Below are 11,052 nucleotides of genomic sequence, written 5' to 3' on the forward strand. Positions count from 1 at the left end.
TTTCTTCCATACAGTTTTATAATATGTAAACTATAAAACAGAGAACAGGTATCCCCATGCAAAAAAACAAAGTTAAAATGGGAAGAGTGACTCAGTGGAGTCCATCTAGCATCTAAAAAACAATATTACACTTTCTTTTTGAAATTTTTACACTTTTAAAAAGGAAATATGTTACACTGTCTGGAAATGAACAGTTCTGAGATCCAGCTAGTGCCCCACTGCCAAATAATCCTTCATCACTTGCTATCAGAAACATGGTAAAAAGAAACAAAACATTTCATCCTGCCACTTTTGGACAGGGCTTTGGAGCAGAGCCCGGAGCTGGAGAAGCTCCGGAGCAGTGGAGCTGCAGGTTTTTGCCTGGAGCTGGAGCAGAGCCGAGCACAGCTCCAAAGCCCTGCTTTTGGGAACACGTATCACTGCATACAGCATTTCTCCAACAACACAGATTAGATCTTACAAGAAACACGAGACAGATGAAAATGTAAAAAGGCTTTTTTAAGGCTGCTAAGATTATGAGCACAAATATGAAGCACACTGAGAAATCCACTATGAATAAAATAATTAAAAAGCTTAAATTTGAAATCTGACAGAGAATGACTGAAATTCCCACATACATATTTGGCTAAGTTCCATATTTCTCTTCTAATGTCTTGAAATATTTATGCATATCTATAAGAATAGCTCAGAGAAAACATATACATCCAAATGATTTCATGATCTATTTGTGCAAGATAATTTGCACATAATACTAGAAATTCTGCCATCATTTCATATGCACAGTTACAAAAATCAAACCTAATATGTTTTCCAGCTACTATCTTATTTTATCATGAATGAGTAATTTTCTAGGACTACATCCAAAATAATCTTCAGACCTATTGGCTGTGTTACAAATTTTAAAAGGAAATAGTCCAGTACTGTTTCTAAGAATTGTATATCTCAATATTTAACATTTATTCACTGATCAGTGTTAACATCATTAGGGGTGTGAAAAACTCTAGGTCTAATGCACTACAGAGTTTTTCAAAATAGCTTAAAACTGCAGAATACTGACAATTTTATATAAAAATTGTGTGTGGGGTGAGGAGAATTGAGTAGAGTGATTTATAGAAAACTGAGAATTCAATAAAGTGTGTTTTTTCTTAATAATATTGATAAGGTCTCCTGATTATTCTAACTAAAATTATCACTTATGATGGGAAAAGAGAGAAACTCTGACACCATTGGCTTGCTGTCCTTTCCTCCAATTCCACCCTAGAGCTTCTCCAGTTAGGCTTCTGCTCCTTGCACTCTACTGATTGTGCTCTTGCCAAAGTCCCTAATGACCTCTTCCAAGACAAAGCTCAGAACCAGTACTCCATGCTCATCTTTCTTGACATGATTGGAAAACATGCTTATAGAGAAAGATGTAAGAAGCTCAATGTATGCAACTTATGAAAGAGAAGGTTAAGAAGTGACTTGATCACAGTCTGTAAATACGTAAATAAGGAACAGAAATTTTATAATCTAGCAGATATAGGTATAACAAGAGTCAATGACTGGAAGTTGAAGCTGAAAAATTCAGACTAGAAATAAGGTGCACATTTTTAACTGGGAGTAATTAGTAATTGGACAATTAGTAAAAGGGTTGTAGTAGAGTCTCCATCACTGAAAAATTTAAAATCAAGATTGGATATTTTTCTAAAAGACATGCTATAATTCAACCTCAGCTACTGGACTTGAAGCATGAATTAATACAAGGAAGTCGTATGGGCCTCTGTTGTACAGGAGTTCAGGCCATATGATCAATGTGATCCTTTCTGGTCTGCAAATCTATTAATCTATGCAAGCTGCCTTGAACACACTGGACCATGTTTTTTATTTTTCTTCTTGAAATCTTGTCCTCGCTTGGCTTCCATGATTCTGTCCTCTCCTGGTTTTCCTCCTACCTCTGTAATTGCTCCTTCCGTGTGTCCTTCAGAGGATCCTCCTCATCCCCTCTCCACCTTTCTAAGGGGGTTCCACAGGGCTCAGTTCTTAGTCCCCTTCTCTTCTCCCTCTACACCTTATCTGTGGGTAATCTCACCTGCAACAAATTCAACTACTATCTCAGTGCTGATAACTCACAGATCCACCTCTGTGCTCCAGATGGGTCTCCTTCTCTCCAAATTAAAATCTTGGCCTGTCTCTCTGACATCTCCTTATGAATAGAGTAGATGGGACAGCTTCACAGTTTCTTTTTTCTGTAACACCATGTACTGGTTGACACTAGAGGAGTGAGCTGTTCCAAGAGTAAACATCAGAGATAAGTGGTTATAGGAATCAGACATTCTAAGGCTGTAAACGGAAATAAACACTATTTTAGAAGGATTAATCTTCTCTAAGGGCTCTTTTCACTGTATGCTACAGGGCTTGGTCATTATGTAAAAAAGAACCTCTCCCCTCTCAGCTTCCATATCTCCATCCTTTGCTTTCTGTATTCCCAGAGTTTAGTCCTCCTGTCTCTTCGTCCTCTTATATCTCATCTCCATCCTTCTCACTTTTGTCTCCTCTTCCTCGCTTTCCTCTGTGTTCTCAGGATCAGTTCTGATTTTAGTATTGTTCTTCCCAATGCTGTTCATCATGGTTCGTTGACAGAATCCTTTTCTTTGATATGATCCCATATTAATGCTCTTCTGTACATCTGAGGTACTTTCTCCCACAGAGTGGTAAGTTTTGGGGTACTTCCACATCACTGTAGAAAACCAGTAGTGAAAAAAAATGTAATCAAAGGACTTTTATAAATGGACAATAGTGTGAATAAATCTGAAACCTACAAAGTCTGGATGGGTTTGCTGTTTAGTCTAATTCATTCTCATGATACTCCCCTTGACCATTCTTAAGCTTTTGCATCTTCTCCAAAATGTGTCTAATAGTTTCCAATGACTCTTCACATACTAAATCAGTCCTTCATTTTGAGCCAAATATTTTTTCCTCTGCTTGCCAAACTATACGTTGTTTGATAATTATTTGGATACAACTGCCTCTTTGGTTACACTTTCTGCTATCCTGTTTTGTCTGCCCAGTCTACATTCTATTCTTGTAACCTTTTGTATTGTGTTCATGGGACACATCCAAGATTTTATTTGTTGAGATGAGCCAAAGGGAATTTTTCAGGAGGAAAAAATCCCTTAATTCTAACAATCAGTAGCAGATTCAAATATATGAATCGTAAAAATAATGTTGTGTGTTACTATTTAGGATTATAGTACCCCTAAGTTAAGGAACGAGTAGTGGAAACTGCTAATACAAGTGAATGCAGACAAAATTAATAATGAAGAGAATTCAGAGCCTCTGTTGTTGTTTTTTAAAAAGCATTGTGTAAGCCTTTCTCTTCAATATACTTCTTTATTTGATCATTGAGCTTCCTGTTTGTATTGTGCACTACAAAGGATTAGTTTTTGTGAGTAATATTGATGAACGGTTTGTGATATCATAATTTCAAACTGGGAAAACAAGATCCTGTAATTGGATCCATGTGGAGCCCACAGAAGTCAAAAGGACTGTGTGGGTGCAAGAGTCTACTAGCCCAGATCCAACTGTAGGATCAGGGACTAACTTACCGTTCATACGTGGAGTCTTGCGTACAGAGGAACCAATGCCATTCTTGCATAATAGCTACATCAATAAACACTTATGATTATAAATAATATCCTCTGGACCATTAATGTTGATTTTCAACATTAATTGGTGCACTGGGGAAATTTCAGAAGACTGGAAGAAAGTTAATGTTGTGCTGATTTTTTTAAAAGGGTAAATGTGATGAACTGGGTAATTATACTTCTGTGAGCCTGACATGGAACCTTGGCAAGATAATGGAGAGGCTGATATGGGACTTGATTGATATAGAATTAAAGGAGGGTAGTGTAATTAATGCAAATCAACCTGAGTTTATGGAAGACAGATCTTGTCAAACTAACTTGATATCTTTTTTCAAATGAGATTACAAGTTTGGTTATTAAAGATAACTTTGATGTGATGTATTTAGACGTCTGTAAGGTGTTTGATTTGGTACTGCACGACATTCTGATTAAAAGACTAGAATGATATAACATTAACATGCCACCCGTGAACTGGATTAAAAACTGGCTAACTCCATCATTCTCCATCATTGACAATTTTAAAATCAAGACTGGATTTTTTTTTCTGTAAACATCCAATTAAGAATTATTTTGGAGGCAGTTCTATGGTCCTTTACATAGGAGGTCAGACTAGATGATCACAATGGTCCCTTCCGGTCTTGAAATCTATGAATTCTCTCCAAAATATAACACCAGAAAAGGCACTAATCCATTTTTTATTTTACTTTTGAACAGTTCATGGTTTTTTAATTTTATTATTTCTTTGTCTCTGAGTAAGTTTGAAATGTTGTTATAGTTTAAGTGCACTGCTCCAAAAAAGTAAAACAAAATAAAACTTGCAATGCAAGTACTGAGTATGGACTCTTGAAGTTCCCTTCAGCCATTTTACATACTGCTCTTCCAAGCCCAAGAACTACTATTTTAGCTCAACATAGTCAAAAAGTTAAAGACCACTGATCCTGACATTGCAGCAGTCTGTGGGAATTACCATTTCTGAGTCTGGATATAATTCTCTCACAAGTGTTGCAGTAAACCAAGTCCTATTCAAGGAGCTCAGATGTCCATTCTTGTGTTTTCCTCATCAAATATGTTTGACTTTTAGCACTATCCAGCTTTCTGTTGGCTCAGTTGATAAGTTTAGGTTATTTTTCCAAAGGCAATCACCAGACAAAAGCTGTTCCAGTGCATCAAAAAGACACATTTAACCATGTAATTTAAATATGATTAATATTTGCATTCTGTTTTGAAAATATCAAGCACTGTATAAATGCTGAATGTTGTTATATATATATTATACTAACCTTGGGCCCAATCTTGCAACCTTTGCTTACACGAGTAGCTTTTCTATTCACAGATAGCTCCATTTAAATCAATGAACCTGTCACCAAACATAATCAAAGAGATGTTATTTTACATCTCTCTCTTCCAGCTGACTTTTCTGTGCTCCTACATAGAGACTCCATCTGAATCCAGCCCAGTGAGATTATGAAAAGGGACTGATTGCCTGATTAGAGGATTTGGCTCCTTATTTGTACAATACTAGGGCCTGATCCAAAGCCCATTTAACTGACTGGAATGACTCCCATTGTCTGAAATGGGCTTTGGATCAGGCTCCCAGTGGGGATGTTTTCCCCTTAATAAATTCTGATATCCTAGCAATTAAATAGAAAAGCCAGGAGGGTGGAGCGATGACATGTAAGTAAAGTAGAAAATGTTAAAATAATGTTATTCTAACATAAATCTGTTATTTCTAAACTTTCTAAGTCACCAGCTTCCCTTACCTTGCATATTCCTACAATGACATTTTTAATTTCAGAATTAGCTCTTTCCCTGCTGATCCTTTTACTAGAAATATCCTGGTAGTGTGTTCTACCTCATCTGGTGGGATACGTTTGAAATGATATTTTAGGAAAATAACACAATCTTGAGAAGTGCGGAGTGCCCTCAACTTCCATTGAAGTCAATGGGAATGGAAAGTGCTGAGTGCCTCATAGACGGCATTCAGCACCTCATAGGATCAGTCTTTGAGGGAGCTAATTTTAATTATATAAATAATTGCACATTATATCAAATATCTAATCATGGGAATCCAGAGAGGATTCCAAGATCCTCTGGCAGAGAGGGTTGAGAATGTTAACTTCCATGAGATCAGCATCCTACCCTTGATGGATAAATACTAACTGTCCCATCCTATAGGCCTACCATAAACATAACTGCCAGAGCTAGATTTTGGCCTCTAAAATAAAAAAGACAATTATTTTTTTGAAAATCTCATTGTTCTAGTCTCAGTTCCATTTACTGTGAACCACTGTTCATACAATTAACATATTCTTGATACACTGTCATTTATTTACGCTCATTATTGATTACCTTTATTAAATCACTTGATCACTTAATATTATTTGGGTGTCACTTAATATTATTTGGGAGTTTTTAGATCATCAATAACAAGTGGGGGGAAATATATCTCCTAGAAAATCCCATATAAAATATTTGTAGTGCTATCCTGTTATCTTCCAGCTTTATGTTAACTGTATTACTTGCCTTTGGAGATATTACACCAAGGCTCTGACACATTCTTATCCTCTAGAAATGGCATAATCTGTCTAGATGCCCCATGAAAAATTATTACCAAAACCAGTAATATCCTATACTTACAGAGACTGGCTCACCGCAAATATAGAGTCTGGAATGCAAGAGAATTTAAAGCCTTTCAAGGTTAGCAATTTTTCAGTTACATTCCTTTTGTATTATCAATAAATAATATTGTGGTACTCCTTCCATTTATCTGAAGTCTCCAGGGTTAAAATGCACTTTACACAAATGTTTATTTTTGGACAGGCCTGCTGAATTGTCTTCCATTGTATGCTAAAGTAGTTACTTTCTGTGAGGTCAAAGAGAGTTCAGCTTTAGAAATAAACTTATTTTGCAGTAGTAGAATGATCTGTTTGTCCTTAATGGGAACAAGCAAAATCTCTTCAGTAGAAAAAATGTTTTTAGAATATTTTTATTTATAACTTTTTCAGGATGAAAGAAAAACTTATATAATGCATAGATGAAAGTCTGGGTAATAAATACAGACATTAAACTGTATACTTGGTTTTAGGAAGTGTGCACACCTGTATATATGTTTCTTGTTTCTATGTTCTGCTTCCTCCCTTTCTTCCCCTTCTCCTCAGACACTTAAGAAAACATTGTTGGGGTTGGGGTTTTTAAGCTTCTAGATACAAATAAGGCCTAGAATCTACAATTGGATCCACACAGGGATCGCTGTATCCATATGCAGCCCCATGGAAGTCAGTGGAGCCCTGTTGGAAGCACAAGGGTATGTTTGCACCCATCCACTTGCAAGATCAGAGAGTAAAAGTGTAATCCAGGATTTAGTTTTTATGGGTTTTTTTAGTGAATGTAGTGGTCATGAAAGGTGCAGACTGATAGCTCTGAAAACAGAACCCTCCAATTATTCACAGGACCAGGACAGATCAGGCTAAAGCAAAGCAAACTTCTCCACATTAGCCTGGCACCTCAACCTTATCCTAAAGGGTATGTCTCTGGGATGAGAGGGTCTATTTACTGATTTAGGTGCTGGTCTAGTTCTTGCAGCTGCCAACAAGTCTGTCAACTGATGCCAGTTTTGAGGTGAGTTGTGTGATATATACACCTTTCCACTTACAGCTGGATTGAGACCATAATACATTTCATATACGTCCAGAACACCTATCAAGCCACTCTTGATTTGGGCTTAATTTGAACTGGTAGCCTTGTATGTGGCCTTAGGGTTATATTCCTTTACAGGTCTCCTTTTCCAAGAAGAGGAAGGTTGCACAATGATGTAAGATAAGTTTTAAGGAAACATTTTATTTGCCTTAGAAAGAGCTATTGCATGCTCATAGTTGAAATATACATTCAGATAGCTTCTTCACTAGTAAAAAAAAACAAACAATATTTTACTGCATTCCTAGAGTAGCAGGAAAATAGGGCATAATGAACAAAGTGAACTGATACCTCTTGGGCCCAGATCCTTAGAGGTATTTAGGAACCCAATGCCCAGAAGTTAGGTGCCTAAACACCTTCGAAAATCTAGGACTTAAACTGTGGTGATAGGCCTGATCTAAGAGCCTAGATATATACATAGATAGGACTTGATTCTTGGTTATTCTGCACCGTGTGTTGTCATTTACACTAGTGCAAAGTAGGTGTAAAACACTGTCAAATCAGAATGGTATTGCACTGGTGTAAATGACTACACATGGTGCAAGACAATGAAGAATTTGGCCCCAACACTTAAATCACAGAAAAATATAAGACTAAAAGGTTAGGATACTGTAAAATTGTATTTTGTATCTAAATTACTTTATCTGGTGAGTGTAAATAAAGGACTCAACTTCTGTTTCCTAACTTCAGGAGTATTCAAAATTATCCTCAGGTTCATAAGGAAACATTACAAAAATCAGAGCATTTGAGGTATATTGCAATATGTCCCACTGCAGGAGCATATTGGTCAGTTTTCCCAATAGAAATAGGGAAACAGTTCACAAGAAAACGTTTACTATAAAATATAATCTGGTTTACATTAATTTACATTCCATATGTTGCTGCCATTATTATGGGTGCAGTAGTTAATAACAGCATATAATTATTTTAAAGTGGTATAAATGGCTAGAATATAAATTAAGGCTGTTCCAGCATGTGAGTATTAGCCTGCACTAGGGTGACTAGATAGCAAGTGTGAAAAATCAGGAGGGTATAGTTGCCTATATAAGACAAAGTCCTTAATATCAGGATGGTCCTGATAATATTAGGACATCTGGTCATCCTAGACTGAACCCCCACACAACTTTTTCCTGAAAATATTTTCAAGAGTTTTGAATATTGTCATTAATGGTCAGACTGTATGTGCTTGAGGTTGGATAAAAACAGATCTTAGAAATTACAAAAGATCTGCAGTTATTGGAAAAAAAAGTGCTGTCATCTTGACACAGTTTCTTGAAAATTGGGCTCCTCTTTACAACTGGAAAATGTTCTATTAGGATTTTAAAGGGTGAGAGAACACTGTGGGGGGAATTAGTGAGAGAAAAGCTCACACTGACTTTGAATGCCAGCACAAAGTGTAAGCGGTAGCCTCTTTAACAATTCAGCCATCACATAGTAACCTACCTTAGAACATACCGGGTCAAACCAAAGGTCCATCAAGACCAGTATCCTGTCCTCTGACACTGGCTAATGGCAAGTGCTGCAAAGGGAATGAACAGACAGGTTATCATCAAGTGATTTCATCTGCCATTTTGTTGCCCAGTCACCCAGTTTTGTGAGATCCTTTTCTGGTTCTTCACAGTCTGCCTGGGACTTAACTATCTTGAGTAGTTTTGTATCATCTGCAAATTTTGCCATCTCACTATTTACCCCTTCTTCCAGATCGTTTATGAATATGTTAAATAGGACTGGGCCCAGTACCAATCCCTGGGGGACACCACTATTTACCTCTCTCCTTTCTGAAAACTGACCATTTATTCCTACCCTTTGTTTCTTATCTTTTAACCAGTTACCAATCCATGAGAGAACCTTCCCTCTTATCCCATGACTGCTTATTTTGCTTAAGAGCCTTTGGTGAGGGACATTGTCAAAAGCTTTCTGAAAATCTAAATACACCATATCCACTGGATCTCCTTGTCCACATGCTTGTTGACCCCCTCAAAGAATTCTAGTAGATTGGTGAGGCATGATTTCCCTTTACAAAAACCATGTTGACTATTTCCCAATAAATTATGTTCATCTATGTGTCTGACAATTTTGTTCTTTACAATAGTTTCAACCAATTTGCCTGGTACTGAAGTGAGGCTTACTGGTCTGCAGTTGCCAGGGTCACCTCTGGAGTCCTTTTTAAAAATTGGTGTCACATTAGCTATCCTCCAGTCATTTGGTACAGAAGCTGATTTAAATGATAGGTTACAGACTACAGTTAGTAGTCCTGCAATTTCACATTTGAGTTCCTTCAGAACTCTTGGCTGAATACCATAAGGGCTTGGAGACTTATTACTGTTTGGTTTATAAATTTGGGACAGTTCCTTAGATCTGTCACCGAAAAAGAAAGGCCCAGGTTTGGGAATCTCCCTCACATCCTCAACAGTGAAGACCAATGCAAAGAATTCCTTTAGTTTCTCCACAATGGCCTTATCATCTTTGAGTGCTCCTTTAGCCACTCTAACTATAGTAGCATAAGTCAACCATGTAGTCTCTGTATGGTGGGTGTAAAATTTCTTTACAAAAAAGGTTTTAAGAAATAATTAGTTTTGTGCCAAACTAATCAGCAGTGAAATAGCTAATATTAGACTTGCTCTTTCTACCACTGAATCCAATGGCAGAACTCTTAACAATGCCAACTGGAGGAGGAATTAATCTAATGTTGGTATTTAAATAGTCATCGCTGTGTGTCAGGGTTAACACTATATTGAGTTACATAAGGCAGCTCATAGCTCTCTTTTTCTCTCAGCAGTCATTGGGGATATATTTATAAACATTGTCTCTTGTGTGAATGAATAATCATAGGCAAATGCTAGAATATATATATATTTACATGCACAAGTAGAACACAAATCAAGAACAGATGGGTTTTGCAGAGGTATGTTCTGTCATTTGTGCAGCAAGTCATGACTGCACAGGTGGAGGTCAGCTTGAGGATCCTTTGAAAATATGATAGCCCTGCACGGGGGAGGGGGGTGTACTGTTGTTTACACCCAAAAGGGCTTAGCATGTTGCTATGTGCACACTTAAGGAGCAATCCTGCAAACAGTCACTACTGCAGATCTTTATTCTTGTACACAGTCTCATAGATATCAGTGGGATTCTGCAGGGTAGTAAAGGTAATCAAGAGCGCATTGTCCATTTGGGCAGGGACTGAGTCGTCTGTATCCTTTCTAATACAGAGCCCAGAACCAATGCTTAATAATAGTAGCCAAAATGCTTTGCAATATTTAATTATAAGTTACTAACAACAAAAAATAAAAACCCAAAAACCTGACCAAGGAGTAGCAGGCTCGCGGTACAGCACTATGGACTCTTCTGGTGTTGCTGCCCTCCCATTGCATTAGGCAGTGAAAGGTAGGAGGGGGGGAGAGAACTCTGGAAAGTCCCAGCTGTGGGAGGAAGGTTTCCTCCCTCAAGGCAGCTCTCTCATGACTGATTCTCTTCAGCTGCAGCGCTTCGCTAGCACGTTGCTAGTGAGTGGGCGAGGCCGAGCCTGGGAGTCCCGAAACCCCGCGGCGCGCAGCCTTTTTCTCGGCTCCATCTGTGAACCCTTATTGTGTCTGTCTGCCAGGCTCGCTCCTCCCCGTGCGCCGCCGTCCCGCCGCGACCCCAGGGGCTCCTGGTAGCGCTACGCGTAAGCTCCTCTTGGGGCACCCCACGTCGTTTTCTCCCCTGACCACCCTGCTGAGCCTCCCAATGAACCTGC

At 38.0% G+C, this 11,052-nt stretch overlaps 1 long non-coding RNA gene across 1 annotated transcript; it reads right to left on the reverse strand.

The window, feature by feature from the left end:
- Nucleotides 1–406: 406 nt before the first annotated feature.
- LOC123372329 lies at nt 407–11,052 on the reverse strand. Its single transcript, XR_006580215.1, has 4 exons — nt 10,622–11,052; nt 8,760–8,835; nt 4,904–4,980; nt 407–2,716 (listed from the first exon to the last, which is right to left on the reverse strand). It is a non-coding gene; the product is annotated as an uncharacterized LOC123372329 (long non-coding RNA).

This window comes from Mauremys mutica, chromosome 6, assembly GCF_020497125.1.
Source record: "Mauremys mutica isolate MM-2020 ecotype Southern chromosome 6, ASM2049712v1, whole genome shotgun sequence".
In the NCBI taxonomy this organism is placed as follows: Eukaryota; Metazoa; Chordata; order Testudines; family Geoemydidae; genus Mauremys; species Mauremys mutica.